Source organism: Dasypus novemcinctus, chromosome 6 (genome assembly GCF_030445035.2).
Source record: "Dasypus novemcinctus isolate mDasNov1 chromosome 6, mDasNov1.1.hap2, whole genome shotgun sequence".
NCBI lineage: Eukaryota > Metazoa > Chordata > Mammalia > Cingulata > Dasypodidae > Dasypus > Dasypus novemcinctus.
The window spans coordinates 54,006,772-54,029,983 of record NC_080678.1 but is presented as its reverse complement, the minus strand read 5'-3'; the positions used below and the strand labels follow the sequence as shown (position 1 = coordinate 54,029,983).

At 48.1% G+C, this 23,212-nt stretch overlaps 1 pseudogene; it reads right to left on the bottom strand.

The window, feature by feature from the left end:
* Window positions 1-22,509, bottom strand: part of LOC131273037 (lysosomal acid lipase/cholesteryl ester hydrolase-like) — an 82,624-nt pseudogene extending 60,115 nt beyond the window's left edge.
* Window positions 22,510-23,212: the final 703 nt, after the last annotated feature.

The following is a 23,212-nucleotide window of genomic DNA, read 5'->3' as shown; positions in this document are numbered from 1 at the left end:
GGCGAAAGGTCAGTGGGCGGTACCGGATGGGGGAGGGGTGGTGGTTAGGGATTGGCTGTCGCTGTTGCTGGGGGAAGGGGCAGGGTTTAGGGATTGGTGGCTGCTGTTGCTGGGGTGGAGGGCAGACTTGAGTTTCCCGCCACGCCTGGCTGTTGCTGCTGTCGGGGGAAGGGAAAAGGGCGGGCTGGATTTTTCCGCCCACGCCTGGCTGTTGCTGCTGTTGGGGGAGGGGAAAAGGGCAGACTGGAATTTTCCGCCCTGCGCCTGCACAGGGAGAAGGAAGAAGAAGGGTGCCGCCCCACAGGCATCGTGTGGCGCCATCCGGGAGGAGGGGCGGCCGCGGAAGCATGGCTGCCGAGAAGGGGAGACCCGAGGGCACTCTGCGCCCATGCCGAGCTTCCTTCAGGGGTGGCGGTGAGTCGGACCAGCCACCCTATTATGGGGGCAGCGGCTTGGCCTGCCGCTGCTGCTCCCCCGCCAGGCCAGCAAACCACGCTTCAGCCCGAGGGGTGACCGCATTTCCCCCTTCTTTTCAAATAAGGACCAGGATGGCAGCAGCAACAAGTAGCTGAGGCCCAAGAGGCAGTAAGCAATGAGGGAAGCGGGGCTGAAGAGGGAGGTGAGTATGATGGGGATATAAATGTACAATTTAGGGGGTGGTATCTTGCCATTGCAAGCAAGGGTGGTCAATGTCCAATTCTTGTTGATCTCGGCGGCTATAAGATCCATCTGTTGTTAAAAGTCCAGGATGACAGCGCGTTGCAGGTAGTTGATCTCTCCTTGACAGCGAAGACATTGTAGGAGAGGATTACTTTTTCCTGCCAGAGGCTTACTGTCCAATTAAAAGGCTGATGGCTGGGGTTGGTGAGTGCAATGGGGAGTGTGAGGAAAAGAAGGGTGACGGTTTTGGACAAGAGGAGGCTTGGTGAAGTCATTATGGGAGGAAGAAAAGGAGTAAAGCATAAAAGAGGATAATAAACAGAAAGGCGATGGAGAGTAGAATTCCTTGGCCGAGGTTCCAATCTTCTGGGGCGGTAGCGGCTAGACAGATGGCGGAAAATATTATCAAAAAAGCAAAGGTTATGAGGAAGAAATAAAGTATTAAAGGCTGTGGGGGAAGTGAGAAGATCATTTAGAGGATAGGGTTGAGAATGGTATGTTTAAGACAGAAGCTTTGTGGTTTGTAGGAGACTGCTTTATAAAGGAAGGAGAATGAGGGCAGTAAATATAGTAACGATAGATAGGAAGATGACAGTGAGGAGGAGTCTTTGTTTAAGGTTCCAATCGTCCGGCGCAACAGTGGCTAGGCCGATAGCGAGGGGTGTTGCTAAATAGACAATGGCTGCAAAGACAAAATCATCTTCTGTTTCCTTAAGAATAACTTTTCTTTAAATACTTAGTAGCATGCAATATTAGAAACTGTTTCCTAAAAGCAAGTTGGCAGGGGAGCTTGGTTGCTGTTAATCTTTCCTGTTATAAAATTACCTTTTATTATTATTATCATCAATTTAGTTTTATATATATATATTTAAGAATGACCTTTTGGAATTAGCCATTTAATACCTTAATGTAAACTATTGAAGATAAATTTTATCTTTACAGAACACATTCCCTTACGTAAAGTTATCACAATACCTGTTACACTTGCCGCATGCAAATTAAGTTTCAAGAGTTTATGAAAAATTAGCCATCCTACTTTAGGACAAAATACGTCTTTTTGCAAAACTTATTACATTTCCATTAGCATTTTTACAAACTTTTAACCTTTTTAATATGCATATAAGTTTTACATTCTTTATATTATCCTGTGAAGAAAAATAGTTATTCATTTTAATCTAAGCAAGAACAACTTTTTATGAAGACGTACAGTTAATTTTGTTAATTAAGACTTACAATTTTTTTTAAATTGTAGATATCTTATTAACATTTAAACTTATGTATTAATATAATAAACTTAAGTATTAATATAAGCACTTATTTAATTTTTGGCCATTTGAATAGAGCTCTTTTAAATATTTCTAGTAATTTATATTTACCATCTGGAGGTATCACAATATACGTTGACATTGAACGAACAGACAGACAAACACAGAACAATTACAACACATTAACAGAAATATATAATTTATTTACAGTTGACTCATAATTCTTACTTTCTTGGTATAGCTGCTTTTAAATCTTTTTTTATATAGCATATCATAGATTATACCCTTCAAGATTTCTTGTGGACTTCATGTTGCCTGTAATAAGCCAGGAGGGAATCTTTTACCTTCCTGCTCCACAGCAAAAGTGACCCTATCTATAAGGCGAGTATAGGTGTCCGGGTCCCAAAGCTGACACGTGGTAAGCCACAGATTAAAGGGGAGAAGAAGGTCACAATATACTTGGAGCTGTTTCAAAGAGATCTTACACCGGTGAGTATCTAGGAGACCGGCGAGAGCCCGAACTTGCGGGGCTTGCTTAGCAGATAGGATGTTACCCATTGCTAATGGCCTTTTGGAGCCGATAAGAAAAGGGGCCCTTACCTTGAGAGCGCGGCGATGGGAGCCGAGGTGCGCGGTGAGACGAGGGGTCGGAACCGGTGGGGCTCCGACGGTGGTCGCGGGCCAAAAGAAGGCCCCGACGAGGGGAGGGCGGGACGACGAGCAGTGGAGCAAGGCAAAGGGGAGCAAGCACGGAGGGGAGGAGGCAGAGGTGAAGGCAGGGGTGGAGGTGCTCAGGCACGCGCTCCTGAGAGTTTTATTGGTGCCTCTTAATCATAGCGGGTCGGTATAAGCCCCCGACATGGAAGGAGAAAGCCATCCAGCGATTCTCCCAGACCGCCGTGGATCGTATGAGGTCACCAAGGTTCAGGAGCAGCAATGCAGAGTGAAAAGATAGGGGTGAGAAAAGAGGAGAGTGTAGGGCTATGGTAGGGTTACTTCAGACGTGCAAGCGCGCGCTCCCGAGAAATCCAAGGCTCCTCTTAATCATAGCGGGTCGGTATAAGCCCCCGACATGGAAGGAGAAAGCCATCCAGCGATTCTCCCAGACCGCCATGGATCATATGAGGTAGCCAAGGCTCAGGTAGCAGCAATGTTGCACGAGAGAAGTCCCAAGGTAAGAAGAGAGGAGGGGGGGGCCGCCAGGTTATGGAGTGAGGCTGTGGTGGGGTTGCCTTGCCCCACGTTGGGTGCAAGCTGCGGCAGCTTGCTCGGTCGGTAGAGGTGGGGTCTGGCTGCGGACGAGGGGTCGGTCCAGCTCTGGACGAGGGGTCGGTCCCGCTTGGGACGAGGGGTCGGTCCCACTTGGGACGAGGGGTCGGTCCAGCAGCAGACGAGGGATCGGTCTCACAAGGGGTTGCGCGGTTCGGCTGACGGGGTCGCCCGGCGAAGCCGGCGATGAAGAGGTCGCCCGGAGAAGCAGGCGACGAAGGGGTCGCCCGGAGAAGCAGGCGACAAACTGGGGACAAGGGAGGCCAGGCCCTTGTCGGGGGCTCTCAGGACTGGAGGGCACGGCAGAAGAACTACCGCGGAGACAAGGTAAACACGCAAGTCCACTTTACTGAGGGAGAGGCAACAGTTTTATAGGGGCTGGGGAAGGCTGATTGGTCGAAGCCACGCCCTGTTCTGATTGGTTGCCGGCGAAAGGTCAGTGGGCGGTACCGGATGGGGGAGGGGTGGTGGTTAGGGATTGGCTGTCGCTGTTGCTGGGGGAAGGGGCAGGGTTTAGGGATTGGTGGCTGCTGTTGCTGGGGTGGAGGGCAGACTTGAGTTTCCCGCCACGCCTGGCTGTTGCTGCTGTCGGGGGAAGGGAAAAGGGCGGGCTGGATTTTTCCGCCCACGCCTGGCTGTTGCTGCTGTTGGGGGAGGGGAAAAGGGCAGACTGGAATTTTCCGCCCTGCGCCTGCACAGGGAGAAGGAAGAAGAAGGGTGCCGCCCCACAGGCATCGTGTGGCGCCATCCGGGAGGAGGGGCGGCCGCGGAAGCATGGCTGCCGAGAAGGGGAGACCCGAGGGCACTCTGCGCCCATGCCGAGCTTCCTTCAGGGGTGGCGGTGAGTCGGACCAGCCACCCTATTATGGGGGCAGCGGCTTGGCCTGCCGCTGCTGCTCCCCCGCCAGGCCAGCAAACCACGCTTCAGCCCGAGGGGTGACCGCATTTCCCCCTTCTTTTCAAATAAGGACCAGGATGGCAGCAGCAACAAGTAGCTGAGGCCCAAGAGGCAGTAAGCAATGAGGGAAGCGGGGCTGAAGAGGGAGGTGAGTATGATGGGGATATAAATGTACAATTTAGGGGGTGGTATCTTGCCATTGCAAGCAAGGGTGGTCAATGTCCAATTCTTGTTGATCTCGGCGGCTATAAGATCCATCTGTTGTTAAAAGTCCAGGATGACAGCGCGTTGCAGGTAGTTGATCTCTCCTTGACAGCGAAGACATTGTAGGAGAGGATTACTTTTTCCTGCCAGAGGCTTACTGTCCAATTAAAAGGCTGATGGCTGGGGTTGGTGAGTGCAATGGGGAGTGTGAGGAAAAGAAGGGTGACGGTTTTGGACAAGAGGAGGCTTGGTGAAGTCATTATGGGAGGAAGAAAAGGAGTAAAGCATAAAAGAGGATAATAAACAGAAAGGCGATGGAGAGTAGAATTCCTTGGCCGAGGTTCCAATCTTCTGGGGCGGTAGCGGCTAGACAGATGGCGGAAAATATTATCAAAAAAGCAAAGGTTATGAGGAAGAAATAAAGTATTAAAGGCTGTGGGGGAAGTGAGAAGATCATTTAGAGGATAGGGTTGAGAATGGTATGTTTAAGACAGAAGCTTTGTGGTTTGTAGGAGACTGCTTTATAAAGGAAGGAGAATGAGGGCAGTAAATATAGTAACGATAGATAGGAAGATGACAGTGAGGAGGAGTCTTTGTTTAAGGTTCCAATCGTCCGGCGCAACAGTGGCTAGGCCGATAGCGAGGGGTGTTGCTAAATAGACAATGGCTGCAAAGACAAAATCATCTTCTGTTTCCTTAAGAATAACTTTTCTTTAAATACTTAGTAGCATGCAATATTAGAAACTGTTTCCTAAAAGCAAGTTGGCAGGGGAGCTTGGTTGCTGTTAATCTTTCCTGTTATAAAATTACCTTTTATTATTATTATCATCAATTTAGTTTTATATATATATATTTAAGAATGACCTTTTGGAATTAGCCATTTAATACCTTAATGTAAACTATTGAAGATAAATTTTATCTTTACAGAACACATTCCCTTACGTAAAGTTATCACAATACCTGTTACACTTGCCGCATGCAAATTAAGTTTCAAGAGTTTATGAAAAATTAGCCATCCTACTTTAGGACAAAATACGTCTTTTTGCAAAACTTATTACATTTCCATTAGCATTTTTACAAACTTTTAACCTTTTTAATATGCATATAAGTTTTACATTCTTTATATTATCCTGTGAAGAAAAATAGTTATTCATTTTAATCTAAGCAAGAACAACTTTTTATGAAGACGTACAGTTAATTTTGTTAATTAAGACTTACAATTTTTTTTTAAATTGTAGATATCTTATTAACATTTAAACTTATGTATTAATATAATAAACTTAAGTATTAATATAAGCACTTATTTAATTTTTGGCCATTTGAATAGAGCTCTTTTAAATATTTCTAGTAATTTATATTTACCATCTGGAGGTATCACAATATACGTTGACATTGAACGAACAGACAGACAAACACAGAACAATTACAACACATTAACAGAAATATATAATTTATTTACAGTTGACTCATAATTCTTACTTTCTTGGTATAGCTGCTTTTAAATCTTTTTTTATATAGCATATCATAGATTATACCCTTCAAGATTTCTTGTGGACTTCATGTTGCCTGTAATAAGCCAGGAGGGAATCTTTTACCTTCCTGCTCCACAGCAAAAGTGACCCTATCTATAAGGCGAGTATAGGTGTCCGGGTCCCAAAGCTGACACGTGGTAAGCCACAGATTAAAGGGGAGAAGAAGGTCACAATATACTTGGAGCTGTTTCAAAGAGATCTTACACCGGTGAGTATCTAGGAGACCGGCGAGAGCCCGAACTTGCGGGGCTTGCTTAGCAGATAGGATGTTACCCATTGCTAATGGCCTTTTGGAGCCGATAAGAAAAGGGGCCCTTACCTTGAGAGCGCGGCGATGGGAGCCGAGGTGCGCGGTGAGACGAGGGGTCGGAACCGGTGGGGCTCCGACGGTGGTCGCGGGCCAAAAGAAGGCCCCGACGAGGGGAGGGCGGGACGACGAGCAGTGGAGCAAGGCAAAGGGGAGCAAGCACGGAGGGGAGGAGGCAGAGGTGAAGGCAGGGGTGGAGGTGCTCAGGCACGCGCTCCTGAGAGTTTTATTGGTGCCTCTTAATCATAGCGGGTCGGTATAAGCCCCCGACATGGAAGGAGAAAGCCATCCAGCGATTCTCCCAGACCGCCGTGGATCGTATGAGGTCACCAAGGTTCAGGAGCAGCAATGCAGAGTGAAAAGATAGGGGTGAGAAAAGAGGAGAGTGTAGGGCTATGGTAGGGTTACTTCAGACGTGCAAGCGCGCGCTCCCGAGAAATCCAAGGCTCCTCTTAATCATAGCGGGTCGGTATAAGCCCCCGACATGGAAGGAGAAAGCCATCCAGCGATTCTCCCAGACCGCCATGGATCATATGAGGTAGCCAAGGCTCAGGTAGCAGCAATGTTGCACGAGAGAAGTCCCAAGGTAAGAAGAGAGGAGGGGGGGGCCGCCAGGTTATGGAGTGAGGCTGTGGTGGGGTTGCCTTGCCCCACGTTGGGTGCAAGCTGCGGCAGCTTGCTCGGTCGGTAGAGGTGGGGTCTGGCTGCGGACGAGGGGTCGGTCCAGCTCTGGACGAGGGGTCGGTCCCGCTTGGGACGAGGGGTCGGTCCCACTTGGGACGAGGGGTCGGTCCAGCAGCAGACGAGGGATCGGTCTCACAAGGGGTTGCGCGGTTCGGCTGACGGGGTCGCCCGGCGAAGCCGGCGATGAAGAGGTCGCCCGGAGAAGCAGGCGACGAAGGGGTCGCCCGGAGAAGCAGGCGACAAACTGGGGACAAGGGAGGCCAGGCCCTTGTCGGGGGCTCTCAGGACTGGAGGGCACGGCAGAAGAACTACCGCGGAGACAAGGTAAACACGCAAGTCCACTTTACTGAGGGAGAGGCAACAGTTTTATAGGGGCTGGGGAAGGCTGATTGGTCGAAGCCACGCCCTGTTCTGATTGGTTGCCGGCGAAAGGTCAGTGGGCGGTACCGGATGGGGGAGGGGTGGTGGTTAGGGATTGGCTGTCGCTGTTGCTGGGGGAAGGGGCAGGGTTTAGGGATTGGTGGCTGCTGTTGCTGGGGTGGAGGGCAGACTTGAGTTTCCCGCCACGCCTGGCTGTTGCTGCTGTCGGGGGAAGGGAAAAGGGCGGGCTGGATTTTTCCGCCCACGCCTGGCTGTTGCTGCTGTTGGGGGAGGGGAAAAGGGCAGACTGGAATTTTCCGCCCTGCGCCTGCACAGGGAGAAGGAAGAAGAAGGGTGCCGCCCCACAGGCATCGTGTGGCGCCATCCGGGAGGAGGGGCGGCCGCGGAAGCATGGCTGCCGAGAAGGGGAGACCCGAGGGCACTCTGCGCCCATGCCGAGCTTCCTTCAGGGGTGGCGGTGAGTCGGACCAGCCACCCTATTATGGGGGCAGCGGCTTGGCCTGCCGCTGCTGCTCCCCCGCCAGGCCAGCAAACCACGCTTCAGCCCGAGGGGTGACCGCATTTCCCCCTTCTTTTCAAATAAGGACCAGGATGGCAGCAGCAACAAGTAGCTGAGGCCCAAGAGGCAGTAAGCAATGAGGGAAGCGGGGCTGAAGAGGGAGGTGAGTATGATGGGGATATAAATGTACAATTTAGGGGGTGGTATCTTGCCATTGCAAGCAAGGGTGGTCAATGTCCAATTCTTGTTGATCTCGGCGGCTATAAGATCCATCTGTTGTTAAAAGTCCAGGATGACAGCGCGTTGCAGGTAGTTGATCTCTCCTTGACAGCGAAGACATTGTAGGAGAGGATTACTTTTTCCTGCCAGAGGCTTACTGTCCAATTAAAAGGCTGATGGCTGGGGTTGGTGAGTGCAATGGGGAGTGTGAGGAAAAGAAGGGTGACGGTTTTGGACAAGAGGAGGCTTGGTGAAGTCATTATGGGAGGAAGAAAAGGAGTAAAGCATAAAAGAGGATAATAAACAGAAAGGCGATGGAGAGTAGAATTCCTTGGCCGAGGTTCCAATCTTCTGGGGCGGTAGCGGCTAGACAGATGGCGGAAAATATTATCAAAAAAGCAAAGGTTATGAGGAAGAAATAAAGTATTAAAGGCTGTGGGGGAAGTGAGAAGATCATTTAGAGGATAGGGTTGAGAATGGTATGTTTAAGACAGAAGCTTTGTGGTTTGTAGGAGACTGCTTTATAAAGGAAGGAGAATGAGGGCAGTAAATATAGTAACGATAGATAGGAAGATGACAGTGAGGAGGAGTCTTTGTTTAAGGTTCCAATCGTCCGGCGCAACAGTGGCTAGGCCGATAGCGAGGGGTGTTGCTAAATAGACAATGGCTGCAAAGACAAAATCATCTTCTGTTTCCTTAAGAATAACTTTTCTTTAAATACTTAGTAGCATGCAATATTAGAAACTGTTTCCTAAAAGCAAGTTGGCAGGGGAGCTTGGTTGCTGTTAATCTTTCCTGTTATAAAATTACCTTTTATTATTATTATCATCAATTTAGTTTTATATATATATATTTAAGAATGACCTTTTGGAATTAGCCATTTAATACCTTAATGTAAACTATTGAAGATAAATTTTATCTTTACAGAACACATTCCCTTACGTAAAGTTATCACAATACCTGTTACACTTGCCGCATGCAAATTAAGTTTCAAGAGTTTATGAAAAATTAGCCATCCTACTTTAGGACAAAATACGTCTTTTTGCAAAACTTATTACATTTCCATTAGCATTTTTACAAACTTTTAACCTTTTTAATATGCATATAAGTTTTACATTCTTTATATTATCCTGTGAAGAAAAATAGTTATTCATTTTAATCTAAGCAAGAACAACTTTTTATGAAGACGTACAGTTAATTTTGTTAATTAAGACTTACAATTTTTTTTTAAATTGTAGATATCTTATTAACATTTAAACTTATGTATTAATATAATAAACTTAAGTATTAATATAAGCACTTATTTAATTTTTGGCCATTTGAATAGAGCTCTTTTAAATATTTCTAGTAATTTATATTTACCATCTGGAGGTATCACAATATACGTTGACATTGAACGAACAGACAGACAAACACAGAACAATTACAACACATTAACAGAAATATATAATTTATTTACAGTTGACTCATAATTCTTACTTTCTTGGTATAGCTGCTTTTAAATCTTTTTTTATATAGCATATCATAGATTATACCCTTCAAGATTTCTTGTGGACTTCATGTTGCCTGTAATAAGCCAGGAGGGAATCTTTTACCTTCCTGCTCCACAGCAAAAGTGACCCTATCTATAAGGCGAGTATAGGTGTCCGGGTCCCAAAGCTGACACGTGGTAAGCCACAGATTAAAGGGGAGAAGAAGGTCACAATATACTTGGAGCGGTTTCAAAGAGATCTTACACCGGTGAGTATCTAGGAGACCGGCGAGAGCCCGAACTTGCGGGGCTTGCTTAGCAGATAGGATGTTACCCATTGCTAATGGCCTTTTGGAGCCGATAAGAAAAGGGGCCCTTACCTTGAGAGCGCGGCGATGGGAGCCGAGGTGCGCGGTGAGACGAGGGGTCGGAGCCGGTGGGGCTCCGACGGTGGTCGCGGGCCAAAAGAAGGCCCCGACGAGGGGAGGGCGGGACGACGAGCAGTGGAGCAAGGCAAAGGGGAGCAAGCACGGAGGGGAGGAGGCAGAGGTGAAGGCAGGGGTGGAGGTGCTCAGGCACGCGCTCCTGAGAGTTTTATTGGTGCCTCTTAATCATAGCGGGTCGGTATAAGCCCCCGACATGGAAGGAGAAAGCCATCCAGCGATTCTCCCAGACCGCCGTGGATCGTATGAGGTCACCAAGGTTCAGGAGCAGCAATGCAGAGTGAAAAGATAGGGGTGAGAAAAGAGGAGAGTGTAGGGCTATGGTAGGGTTACTTCAGACGTGCAAGCGCGCGCTCCCGAGAAATCCAAGGCTCCTCTTAATCATAGCGGGTCGGTATAAGCCCCTGACATGGAAGGAGAAAGCCATCCAGCGATTCTCCCAGACCGCCATGGATCATATGAGGTAGCCAAGGCTCAGGTAGCAGCAATGTTGCACGAGAGAAGTCCCAAGGTAAGAAGAGAGGAGGGGGGGCCGCCAGGTTATGGAGTGAGGCTGTGGTGGGGTTGCCTTGCCCCACGTTGGGTGCAAGCTGCGGCAGCTTGCTCGGTCGGTAGAGGTGGGGTCTGGCTGCGGACGAGGGGTCGGTCCAGCTCTGGACGAGGGGTCGGTCCCGCTTGGGACGAGGGGTCGGTCCCACTTGGGACGAGGGGTCGGTCCAGCAGCAGACGAGGGATCGGTCTCACAAGGGGTTGCGCGGTTCGGCTGACGGGGTCGCCCGGCGAAGCCGGCGATGAAGAGGTCGCCCGGAGAAGCAGGCGACGAAGGGGTCGCCCGGAGAAGCAGGCAACAAACTGGGGACAAGGGAGGCCAGGCCCTTGTCGGGGGCTCTCAGGACTGGAGGGCACGGCAGAAGAACTACCGCGGAGACAAGGTAAACACGCAAGTCCACTTTACTGAGGGAGAGGCAACAGTTTTATAGGGGCTGGGGAAGGCTGATTGGTCGAAGCCACGCCCTGTTCTGATTGGTTGCCGGCGAAAGGTCAGTGGGCGGTACCGGATGGGGGAGGGGTGGTGGTTAGGGATTGGCTGTCGCTGTTGCTGGGGGAAGGGGCAGGGTTTAGGGATTGGTGGCTGCTGTTGCTGGGGTGGAGGGCAGACTTGAGTTTCCCGCCACGCCTGGCTGTTGCTGCTGTCGGGGGAAGGGAAAAGGGCGGGCTGGATTTTTCTGCCCACGCCTGGCTGTTGCTGCTGTTGGGGGAGGGGAAAAGGGCAGACTGGAATTTTCCGCCCTGCGCCTGCACAGGGAGAAGGAAGAAGAAGGGTGCCGCCCCACAGGCATCGTGTGGCGCCATCCGGGAGGAGGGGCGGCCGCGGAAGCATGGCTGCCGAGAAGGGGAGACCCGAGGGCACTCTGCGCCCATGCCGAGCTTCCTTCAGGGGTGGCGGTGAGTCGGACCAGCCACCCTATTATGGGGGCAGCGGCTTGGCCTGCCGCTGCTGCTCCCCCGCCAGGCCAGCAAACCACGCTTCAGCCCGAGGGGTGACCGCATTTCCCCCTTCTTTTCAAATAAGGACCAGGATGGCAGCAGCAACAAGTAGCTGAGGCCCAAGAGGCAGTAAGCAATGAGGGAAGCGGGGCTGAAGAGGGAGGTGAGTATGATGGGGATATAAATGTACAATTTAGGGGGTGGTATCTTGCCATTGCAAGCAAGGGTGGTCAATGTCCAATTCTTGTTGATCTCGGCGGCTATAAGATCCATCTGTTGTTAAAAGTCCAGGATGACAGCGCGTTGCAGGTAGTTGATCTCTCCTTGACAGCGAAGACATTGTAGGAGAGGATTACTTTTTCCTGCCAGAGGCTTACTGTCCAATTAAAAGGCTGATGGCTGGGGTTGGTGAGTGCAATGGGGAGTGTGAGGAAAAGAAGGGTGACGGTTTTGGACAAGAGGAGGCTTGGTGAAGTCATTATGGGAGGAAGAAAAGGAGTAAAGCATAAAAGAGGATAATAAACAGAAAGGCGATGGAGAGTAGAATTCCTTGGCCGAGGTTCCAATCTTCTGGGGCGGTAGCGGCTAGACAGATGGCGGAAAATATTATCAAAAAAGCAAAGGTTATGAGGAAGAAATAAAGTATTAAAGGCTGTGGGGGAAGTGAGAAGATCATTTAGAGGATAGGGTTGAGAATGGTATGTTTAAGACAGAAGCTTTGTGGTTTGTAGGAGACTGCTTTATAAAGGAAGGAGAATGAGGGCAGTAAATATAGTAACGATAGATAGGAAGATGACAGTGAGGAGGAGTCTTTGTTTAAGGTTCCAATCGTCCGGCGCAACAGTGGCTAGGCCGATAGCGAGGGGTGTTGCTAAATAGACAATGGCTGCAAAGACAAAATCATCTTCTGTTTCCTTAAGAATAACTTTTCTTTAAATACTTAGTAGCATGCAATATTAGAAACTGTTTCCTAAAAGCAAGTTGGCAGGGGAGCTTGGTTGCTGTTAATCTTTCCTGTTATAAAATTACCTTTTATTATTATTATCATCAATTTAGTTTTATATATATATATTTAAGAATGACCTTTTGGAATTAGCCATTTAATACCTTAATGTAAACTATTGAAGATAAATTTTATCTTTACAGAACACATTCCCTTACGTAAAGTTATCACAATACCTGTTACACTTGCCGCATGCAAATTAAGTTTCAAGAGTTTATGAAAAATTAGCCATCCTACTTTAGGACAAAATACGTCTTTTTGCAAAACTTATTACATTTCCATTAGCATTTTTACAAACTTTTAACCTTTTTAATATGCATATAAGTTTTACATTCTTTATATTATCCTGTGAAGAAAAATAGTTATTCATTTTAATCTAAGCAAGAACAACTTTTTATGAAGACGTACAGTTAATTTTGTTAATTAAGACTTACAATTTTTTTTTAAATTGTAGATATCTTATTAACATTTAAACTTATGTATTAATATAATAAACTTAAGTATTAATATAAGCACTTATTTAATTTTTGGCCATTTGAATAGAGCTCTTTTAAATATTTCTAGTAATTTATATTTACCATCTGGAGGTATCACAATATACGTTGACATTGAACGAACAGACAGACAAACACAGAACAATTACAACACATTAACAGAAATATATAATTTATTTACAGTTGACTCATAATTCTTACTTTCTTGGTATAGCTGCTTTTAAATCTTTTTTTATATAGCATATCATAGATTATACCCTTCAAGATTTCTTGTGGACTTCATGTTGCCTGTAATAAGCCAGGAGGGAATCTTTTACCTTCCTGCTCCACAGCAAAAGTGACCCTATCTATAAGGCGAGTATAGGTGTCCGGGTCCCAAAGCTGACACGTGGTAAGCCACAGATTAAAGGGGAGAAGAAGGTCACAATATACTTGGAGCGGTTTCAAAGAGATCTTACACCGGTGAGTATCTAGGAGACCGGCGAGAGCCCGAACTTGCGGGGCTTGCTTAGCAGATAGGATGTTACCCATTGCTAATGGCCTTTTGGAGCCGATAAGAAAAGGGGCCCTTACCTTGAGAGCGCGGCGATGGGAGCCGAGGTGCGCGGTGAGACGAGGGGTCGGAGCCGGTGGGGCTCCGACGGTGGTCGCGGGCCAAAAGAAGGCCCCGACGAGGGGAGGGCGGGACGACGAGCAGTGGAACAAGGCAAAGGGGAGCAAGCACGGAGGGGAGGAGGCAGAGGTGAAGGCAGGGGTGGAGGTGCTCAGGCACGCGCTCCTGAGAGTTTTATTGGTGCCTCTTAATCATAGCGGGTCGGTATAAGCCCCCGACATGGAAGGAGAAAGCCATCCAGCGATTCTCCCAGACCGCCGTGGATCGTATGAGGTCACCAAGGTTCAGGAGCAGCAATGCAGAGTGAAAAGATAGGGGTGAGAAAAGAGGAGAGTGTAGGGCTATGGTAGGGTTACTTCAGACGTGCAAGCGCGCGCTCCCGAGAAATCCAAGGCTCCTCTTAATCATAGCGGGTCGGTATAAGCCCCCGACATGGAAGGAGAAAGCCATCCAGCGATTCTCCCAGACCGCCATGGATCATATGAGGTAGCCAAGGCTCAGGTAGCAGCAATGTTGCACGAGAGAAGTCCCAAGGTAAGAAGAGAGGAGGGGGGGGCCGCCAGGTTATGGAGTGAGGCTGTGGTGGGGTTGCCTTGCCCCACGTTGGGTGCAAGCTGCGGCAGCTTGCTCGGTCGGTAGAGGTGGGGTCTGGCTGCGGACGAGGGGTCGGTCCAGCTCTGGACGAGGGGTCGGTCCCGCTTGGGACGAGGGGTCGGTCCCACTTGGGACGAGGGGTCGGTCCAGCAGCAGACAAGGGATCGGTCTCACAAGGGGTTGCGCGGTTCGGCTGACGGGGTCGCCCGGCGAAGCCGGCGATGAAGAGGTCGCCCGGAGAAGCAGGCGACGAAGGGGTCGCCCGGAGAAGCAGGCGACAAACTGGGGACAAGGGAGGCCAGGCCCTTGTCGGGGGCTCTCAGGACTGGAGGGCACGGCAGAAGAACTACCGCGGAGACAAGGTAAACACGCAAGTCCACTTTACTGAGGGAGAGGCAACAGTTTTATAGGGGCTGGGGAAGGCTGATTGGTCGAAGCCACGCCCTGTTCTGATTGGTTGCCGGCGAAAGGTCAGTGGGCGGTACCGGATGGGGGAGGGGTGGTGGTTAGGGATTGGCTGTCGCTGTTGCTGGGGGAAGGGGCAGGGTTTAGGGATTGGTGGCTGCTGTTGCTGGGGTGGAGGGCAGACTTGAGTTTCCCGCCACGCCTGGCTGTTGCTGCTGTCGGGGGAAGGGAAAAGGGCGGGCTGGATTTTTCCGCCCACGCCTGGCTGTTGCTGCTGTTGGGGGAGGGGAAAAGGGCAGACTGGAATTTTCCGCCCTGCGCCTGCACAGGGAGAAGGAAGAAGAAGGGTGCCGCCCCACAGGCATCGTGTGGCGCCATCCGGGAGGAGGGGCGGCCGCGGAAGCATGGCTGCCGAGAAGGGGAGACCCGAGGGCACTCTGCGCCCATGCCGAGCTTCCTTCAGGGGTGGCGGTGAGTCGGACCAGCCACCCTATTATGGGGGCAGCGGCTTGGCCTGCCGCTGCTGCTCCCCCGCCAGGCCAGCAAACCACACTTCAGCCCGAGGGGTGACCGCAATCCAGATTGCCTAAAGAGAAGACGTTCCCTGTTCCTTGAACAATTTGAACCTTGCCATGTAAAGCCCATCCCCAACAGCTCACCTGACCATCTTCCTCCCCCACTCCCCCTTCCTTCCATTCTTAAGGACTAGCAGGCCCCTTCAGTTATGTAATCACCTAAAAAGGAACTCATACAAATTTAGAATCTGTTGCTTTAAAGTATTTCTTAGCTTCCTTTCAGGCCACTTCCAGCCTTAAACTAGGTCCTAGAAAGTCACCTGACAAAGAAGTGGGGCAAAGGACACAGTAGATAGGTCAAAGAAGAGAGCCTAAGTCCATTCCTAAGAAATGCAAATATATTCAAGTTCCTTTTTGGTTTTAGCCTTCCAAATTAGCAAAGAGTGTTTGGTGGTGGTGAGAGGGATGCATTTTGATTGTACATACCAAGACACTAAAAGCATTTTTACTTGCAGTATAGTAATTCCTCTAGAACTTATTCTAAGGAGATCATGCAACATGACCACAAAGCTTTTACACACAGTAAACACTCTAAACATGCAACAGAAAATGGAGAATAAAACCAATTATGGGGCAGGTCTCTAAGTTTTTAACAAAGTTAAGAGTTTTGGGTTCTGATGCTCTCATATTAGAATTTGTTGATAGAATCATGGGTATTTTCTATTTTCTTTAAACTTGCTTTCTTTAAATGAACACCTTAATTTACAATCACCATAAATAAAAAATGCATGTAAATTTTAAAAACCATTTTAAAATAATGGCAGTATAACCTGGCAATCTTCCAGCTAGTTTGGTTCCATTAATTTTAAAGGTCACTGTATTATCTGGTATATGTATTTTTAAACCTATGAGCTTATAAAACTCTTGTTTTCCACCTTCCAATATTCCTATATATTGCTTAGTAATAAAATATGGCATATATAATAGGCTCATCCAATTTCAACAGAGCCATACACAATGTTTATCTACTTTTATTATAATCTGAATTTGTAAAGAAAACCAAATATTACCAAAATTCCTTGCCCTATTTGTCATTTCTGCTTGGCATAAAACAACAACAACAACAAACAAACCTGTATGGGGACTAACATTATTTCTTTATATTTTACTTTTAAGAAAAAATGCAGGGAAGCGAATGTTGGTCAAATGATAGAGTCAAATGATAGGAGGTCCAGGGTTCAAAACCAGAGCCTCACAGCCTGTGTGGTGAGCTGGCCCATGTGCAGTGCTGCCATGCACAAGGAGTGCCATGCCATGCAAGGATGCCCTTGAATAGGGGTGTCCCATGAGCAATGGGTACGCCCCACAAGTAGAGGTGCCCAGCGTGCAAATAGTACAGGACTGCCCAGGAATTGAGCCACACACACAGAGAGCTGATGGAGGAAGATGACACAACAAAAAGGGAGACACAGCTCCCCAGTGCCACTGAACACAGAACACACAGCAACTGGACACAAGAGAGCAGACAGTGGGGGGTGAGGGAGGGAAGGGGAGAGAAATAAATAAAAATAAATTTTAAGAAAATTACAAATGCAAACTCTGCAATAAAAACAAGACATTATATAAACTTTCCACCTTCATTACATACCTATTGTGGTGCCTTGAGAATGAGCCACATAATACAATTTTTCTTGGCCAGTTTTATTCAAAACAGAGTTAACTGAAGCTGGTAAGTCATAATTGGCCATTGCATCATAACTACAATCCAAAAAGGTACTGATTCACTGAAATATTACATACTAATAGAGCAGCCTACAAACAATACCAGCATATACATAAAAAATAAGCACAAACTGACCACATCTGGTGTGGCGGCTTGCTCGGTCAGTAGAGGTGGGGTCTGGCTGCAGACGAGGGGTCGGTCCAGCTCTGGACGAGGGGTCGGTCCTGCTTGGGACGAGGGGTCAGTCCCACTTGGGACGAGGGGTCGGTCCGGCAGCAGATGAGGGATCGGTCTCACAGGGGTTGTGCGGTTCGGCTGACGGGGTCGCCTGGCAAAGCTGGCGACGAAGGGGTCGCCCGGAGAAGCAGGCGATGAACTGGGGACAAGGGAGGCCAGGCCCTTGTCGGGGGCTCTCAGGACTGGAGGGTGCACGGCAGAAGAACTACCGCGGAGACGAGGTAAACACGCAAGTCCACTTTATTGAGGGAGAGGCAACAGTTTTATAGGGGCTGGGGAAGGCTGATTTGTCGAAGCCACGCCCTGTTCTGATTGGTTGCCGGCGAAAGGTCAGTGGGCGGTACTGGACGGGGGAGGGTTGGTGGTTAGGGATTGGCTGTCGCTGTTGCTGGGGGGAAGGGGCAGGGTTTAGGGATTGGTGGCTGCTGTTGCTGGGGTGGAGGGCAGAGCTGAGTTTCCCGCCCATGCCTGGCTGTTGCTGCTGTCAGGGTGAGGGAAAAGGGCAGACTGGATTTTTCCGCCCACGCCTGGCTGTTGCTGCTGTTGGGGGAGGGGAAAAGGGCAGACTGGAATTTTCCGCCCTGCGCCTGCACAGGGAGAAAGAAGAAGAAGGGTGCCGCCCCACAGGCATCGTGTGGCGCCATCCGGGAGGAGGGGCGGCCACGGAAGCATTGCTGCCGAGAAGGGGAGACCCGAGGGCACTCTGGCCCATGCCGAGCTCCCTTCAGGGATGGTGGTGAGTCCGACCAGCCACCCTATTATGGGGGCAGCGGCTTGGCCTGCCGCGGCTGCTCCCCCGCCAGGCCAGCAAACCACACTTCAGCCCAAGGGGTGACCGCATTTCCCCCTTCTTTTCAAATAAGGACCAGGATGGCAGCAGCAACAAGTAGCTGAGGCCGAAGAGGCAGTAAGCAATGAGGGAAGCGGTGCTGAAGAGGGAGGTGAGTATGACGGGGATATAAATGTACAATTTAGGGGGTGGTATCTTGCCGTTGCAAGCAAGGGTGGCCAATGTCCAATTCTTGTTGATCTCAGTGGCTATAAGATCCATCTGTTGTTAAAAGTCCAGGATGACAGCGCGTTGCAGGTAGTTGATCTCTTCTTGGCGGCGAAGACATTGTAGGAGAGGATTAATTTTTCCTGCCAGAGGCTTACTGTCCAATTAAAAGGCTGATGGCTGGGGTTGGTGAGTGCAATGGGGAGTGTGAGGAAAAGAAGGGTGACGGTTTTGGACAAGAGGAGGCTTGGTGAAGTCATTATGGGAGGAAGATAAGGAGTAAAGCATAAAAGAGGATAATAAACAGAAAGGTGATGGAGAGTAGAATTCATGGCCGAGGTTCCAATCTTCTGGGGCGGTAGCGGCTAGACAGATGGCAGAAAATATTATCAAGAAAGCAAAGAGTTATGAGGAAGAAATAAAGTATTAAAGGCTGTGGGGGAAGTGAGAAGATCATTTAGAGGATAGGGTTGAGAATGGTATGTTTAAGACAGAAGCTTTGTGGTTTGTAGGAGACTGCTTTATAAATTAAGGAGAATGAGGGCAGTAAATATAGTAATGATAGATAGGAAGATGACAGTGAGGAGGAGTCTTTGTTTAAGGTTCCAATCGTCAGGCGCAACAGTGGCTAGGCCGATAGCGAGGGGTGTTGCTAAATAGACAATGGCTGCAAAGACAAAATCATCTTCTGTTTCCTTAAAGAATAACTTTTCTTTAAATACTTAGTAGCATGCAATATTAGAAACCGTTTCCTAAAAGCAAGTTGGCAGGGGAGCTTGGTTGCTGTTAATCTTTCCTGTTATAAAATTACCTTTTATTATTATTATCATCAATTCAGTTATATATATATATATTTAGGAATGACCTTTTAGAATTAGCCATTTAATACCTTAATGTAAACTATTGAAGATAAATTTTATCTTTACAGAACACATTCCCTTACATAAAGTTATCACAATACCTTTTACACTTGCCGGCATGCAAATTAAGTTTCAAGAGTTTATGAAAAATTAGCCATCCTACTTTAGGACAAAATACGTTTTTTTGCAAAACTTATTACATTTCCATTAGCATTTTTACAAACTTTTAACCTTTTTAATATTCATATAAGTTTTACATTCTTTATATTATCCTGTGAAGAAAATAAGTTATTCATTTTAATCTAGGAGAACAACTTTTTATGAAGATGTACAGTTAATTTTGTTAATTAAGACTTACAATTTTTTAAATTGTAGATATCTTATTAACATTTAAACTTATATATTAATATAATAAACTTAAGTATTAATATAAGCGCTTATTTAATTTTGGCCATTTGAATAGAGCTCTTTTAAAGATTTCTAGTAATTTATATTTACCATCCAGGAGGTATCACAATATACGTTGACATTGAACGAACAGACAAACACAGAACAATTACAACACATTAACAGAAATATATAATTTATTTACAGTTGACTCATAATTCTTACTTCTTGGTATAGCTGCTTTTAATCCTTTTTTATATAGCATATCATAGATTATACCCTTCAAGATTTCTTCTGGACTTCATGTTGCCTATAATAAGCCAGGAGGAATCTTTTACCTTCCTGCTCCACAGCAAAAGTGACCCTATCTATAAGGCGAGTATAGGTGTCCGGGTCCCAAAGCTGACACGTGGTAAGCCACAGATTAAAGGGGAGAAGAAGGTCACAATATACTTGGAGCTGTTTCAAAGAGATCTTACACCGGTGAGTGTCTAGGAGACCGGCGAGGGCCCGAACTTGTGGGGCTTGCTTAGCAGATAGGATGTTATCCATTGCTAATGGCCTTTTGGAGCCGATAAGAAAAGGGGCCCTTAGCTTGAGAGTGCGGCGATGGGAGCCGAGGTGCGTGGTGAGACGAGGGGTCGGAGCCGGTGGGGCTCCGACGGTGGTCGCGGGCCAAAAGAAGGCCCCGATGAGGGGAGGGCAGAACGACGAGCAGTGGAGCAAGGCAAAGGGGAGCAAGCGCGGAGGGGAGGAGGCAGAGGTGAAGGCAGGGGTGGAGGTGCTCAGGCATGCGCTCCTGAGAGTTTTATTGGTGCCTCTTAATCATAGCGGGTCGGTATAAGCCCCCGACATGGAAGGAGAAAGCCATCCAGCGATTCTCCCAGACCGCCGTGGATCGTATGAGGTCACCAAGGTTCAGGAGCAGCAATGCAGAGTGAAAAGATAGGGGTGAGAAGAGAGGAGGGCATAGGGCTGTGGTAGGGTTACATCAGACATGCAATCATGTGCTCCCGAGAAATCCAAGGCTCCTCTTAATCATAGCGGGTCGGTATAAGCCCCCCACATGGAAGGATAAAGCCATCCAGCGATTCTCCCAGACCGCTGTGGATCATATGAGGTAGCCAAGGCTCAGGTAGCAGCAATGTTGCACGAGAGAAGTCCCACGGTGAGAAAGGAGGGGGGGGGGGCCGCCAGGTTATGGAGTGAGGCTTTGGTGGAGTTGCTCTGCCCCACGTTGGGCGCCAGCTGCGGCGGCTTGCTCGGTCGGTAGAGGTGGGGTCTGGCTGCGGACGAGGGGTCGGTCCAGCTCTGGACGAGGGGTCGGTCCCGCTTGGGACGAGGGGTCGGTCCCACTTGGGACGAGGGGTCAGTCTGGCAGCAGACAAGGGATCGGTCTCACAGGGGTTGCATGGTTTGTCTGACGGGGTCGCCCGGCGAAGCTGGCAACGAAGGGGTCACCCGGAGAAGCAGGCGATGAACTGGGGACAAGGGAGGCCAGGCCCTTGTCGGGGGCTCTCAGGACTGGAGGGCGCACGGCAGAAGAACTACCGCGGAGACAAGGTAAACAGGCAAGTCCACTTTATTGAGGGAGAGGCAACAGTTTTATAGGGGCTGGGGAAGGCTGATTGGTCGAAGCCTGCCCTGTTCTGATTGGTTGCCGGTGAAAGGTCAGTGGGTGGTACTGGATGGGGGAGGGGTGGTGGTTAGGGATTGGCTGTCGCTGTTGCTGGGGGAAGGGGCAGGGTTTAGGGATTGGTGGCTGCTGTTGCTGGGGTGGAGGGCAGAGCTGAGTTTCCCGCCCACGCCTGGCTGTTGCTGCTGTCGGGGTGAGGGAAAAGGGCAGGCTGAATTTTTCCACCCACGCCTGGCTGTTGCTGCTGTCGGGGAAGGGGAAAAGTGCAGACTGGAATTTTCCGCCCTGCGCCTGCGCAGGGAGAAAGAAGAAGAAGGGTGCCACCCCACAGGCATCGTGTGGTGCCATCCGGGAGGAGGGGCGGCCGCGGAAGCATGGCTGCCGATTAGGGGAGACCCAAGGGCACTCTGCACCCATGCCAAGCTCCCTTCAGGGATGTCGGTGAATCCGACCAGCCACCCTTTTATGGGGGCAGCGGCTTGGCCTGCCACGGCTGCTCCCCCACCAGGCCTGCAAACCACACTTCAGCCCGAGGGGTGACCGCAATCTGGACAAACCAGTGCTGAGCAGAGGAAGCAGAATATTCCCAGAAGCCCAGAAGTTTCTTGAGCCCCTTCCTTTCATGCTTCCCAAAGGTACCTCCTATCCTAATTTTTCACACCAAATATAGTTTTATCATTCTTGGAAATTTTATATGAATGGAATTATATAGGAATTATTCTTCTGTATCTTACTTCAACCATGTCGTATAGTTATAGGTTGTTAGTTCTTGTTCAGTGTGAGAATTTACCACGTTTTAATTTTCCAGTCCACTGCTGATGGGCATTTTGGTAGTTTCCAGTTTTTCACTATTGTGACTAGTGCTACAAGAAACATATTCCTGTTGTCTCTTTACATAAAAGCTCTCATGCTTGCGTTTCAAGTCCTCAGCAAGCACGGTTTGACAGATGGGAAGCAAACCTGGAGGAGACCACAGAGTTTCCTTCTCTAATGCCTGGTACTGGGCACTGGACTTGGAAGCCCTGCAAGTGAGTAGTGCACATACGTGTGTGATCTTCACCAGGGATGGAAAAGCCAGGTGTTCATGAGCACTTATGATGGGCCAGAATCTGTGCCAGATGCTTCTCACGTATCTTCTGTAACCTCTCAATTACCTTATGAGGTAGGTGTTTTTTATCCACATCATCAGATAAGGAAACCGAAGCACAGAGGAACTAGATAACACGTTCAATGTCATATGGCTATTAATTGCTAGAGCCAGAAGTAAGAGAAAGAAGAGGATTTCAGAGGTGAGAATTTCTGGAAAGAAGAAAAATGAACATTTGCAATACATGTTTATGGAGGAAGGGGAAGGAGAAGGGATAAAATTCACCCAGCAGCCTCCAAACAAACAGGAATGACAAAATGACTCAAGAATTCCTAACTCCTGAACAATTTGAATGGCTATGATGTAATTATTTATCTATAATGTCCTCTACTGCTTTTTATTCAATTAAGGAGGCATAAAACCTTTCACAATACATCAGTTTCCCCTCTCCTATGACCTCAGAGTCACACTCTCTCCACCTTCACTCCTGAAATCCCCACGCATCTGAACTAAGGGCACTAAGGAAAGAGGCCCATGTTGTAACCAACTCAAATATACCTGAAAGCCCAAAATTCACTCTGAATAACTGAAAGAGTCCTGTGTTTCTGAGACCAGGTGTTTCCTCGGCTGTTCCCCATCCACACGTCAAAATCAGCATCCGCTAGAATGAACCCCAGGCTGCTATTGTCGAGGTTAGAGACCCAGATGCTGGAATCTGCAAGGAGGCCATGCTGCAGAAACACAACTGGCTTGGGACGTGAAAGAAACTCACACTTAACAGTTAGCAGCACCAAGCTTCAAAGGAAATGTGATATACCTCTAAATGGATCATTTCCAAAGATTCCACAAATAATGAAATAGAAACAAATTAAACTGTTGAGATAGCAATGTACTTCTACATAACATTTGTAAGAATGTTTTTAAGCAGTGCTAGCAGGGCAGCAGCAAAACTAGACTATTTTTACATGCCTAGAAACAAGACACACTGGTGTGCTAATTTTTTAATATATTTTTAAGAACTTATAAATGATGTCTACAATTTGATCTAGCAATTGGATTTCTGAAAATGTATTCTAGAAGAATAAACCAAAAGTAAGAAAGCACAAGTTCATAAGTATTAATTCACTTGAATATTCATATACATATATGTATATGTGGATTAATTTTCTTCTCACTTGTCCCTGGGACACTGTGACATAGTGGAAGTAACACAGACTTGGGAGCTGAGAAAACCTGTTTCATCCAGAAGAAAAGGGCCCTTGACTGGAGTGAGATGCAGTGGATATAACCCACTGCACTTTAGAAATGCTAATTCTATTAAGCATCATGTGTCATCCACAA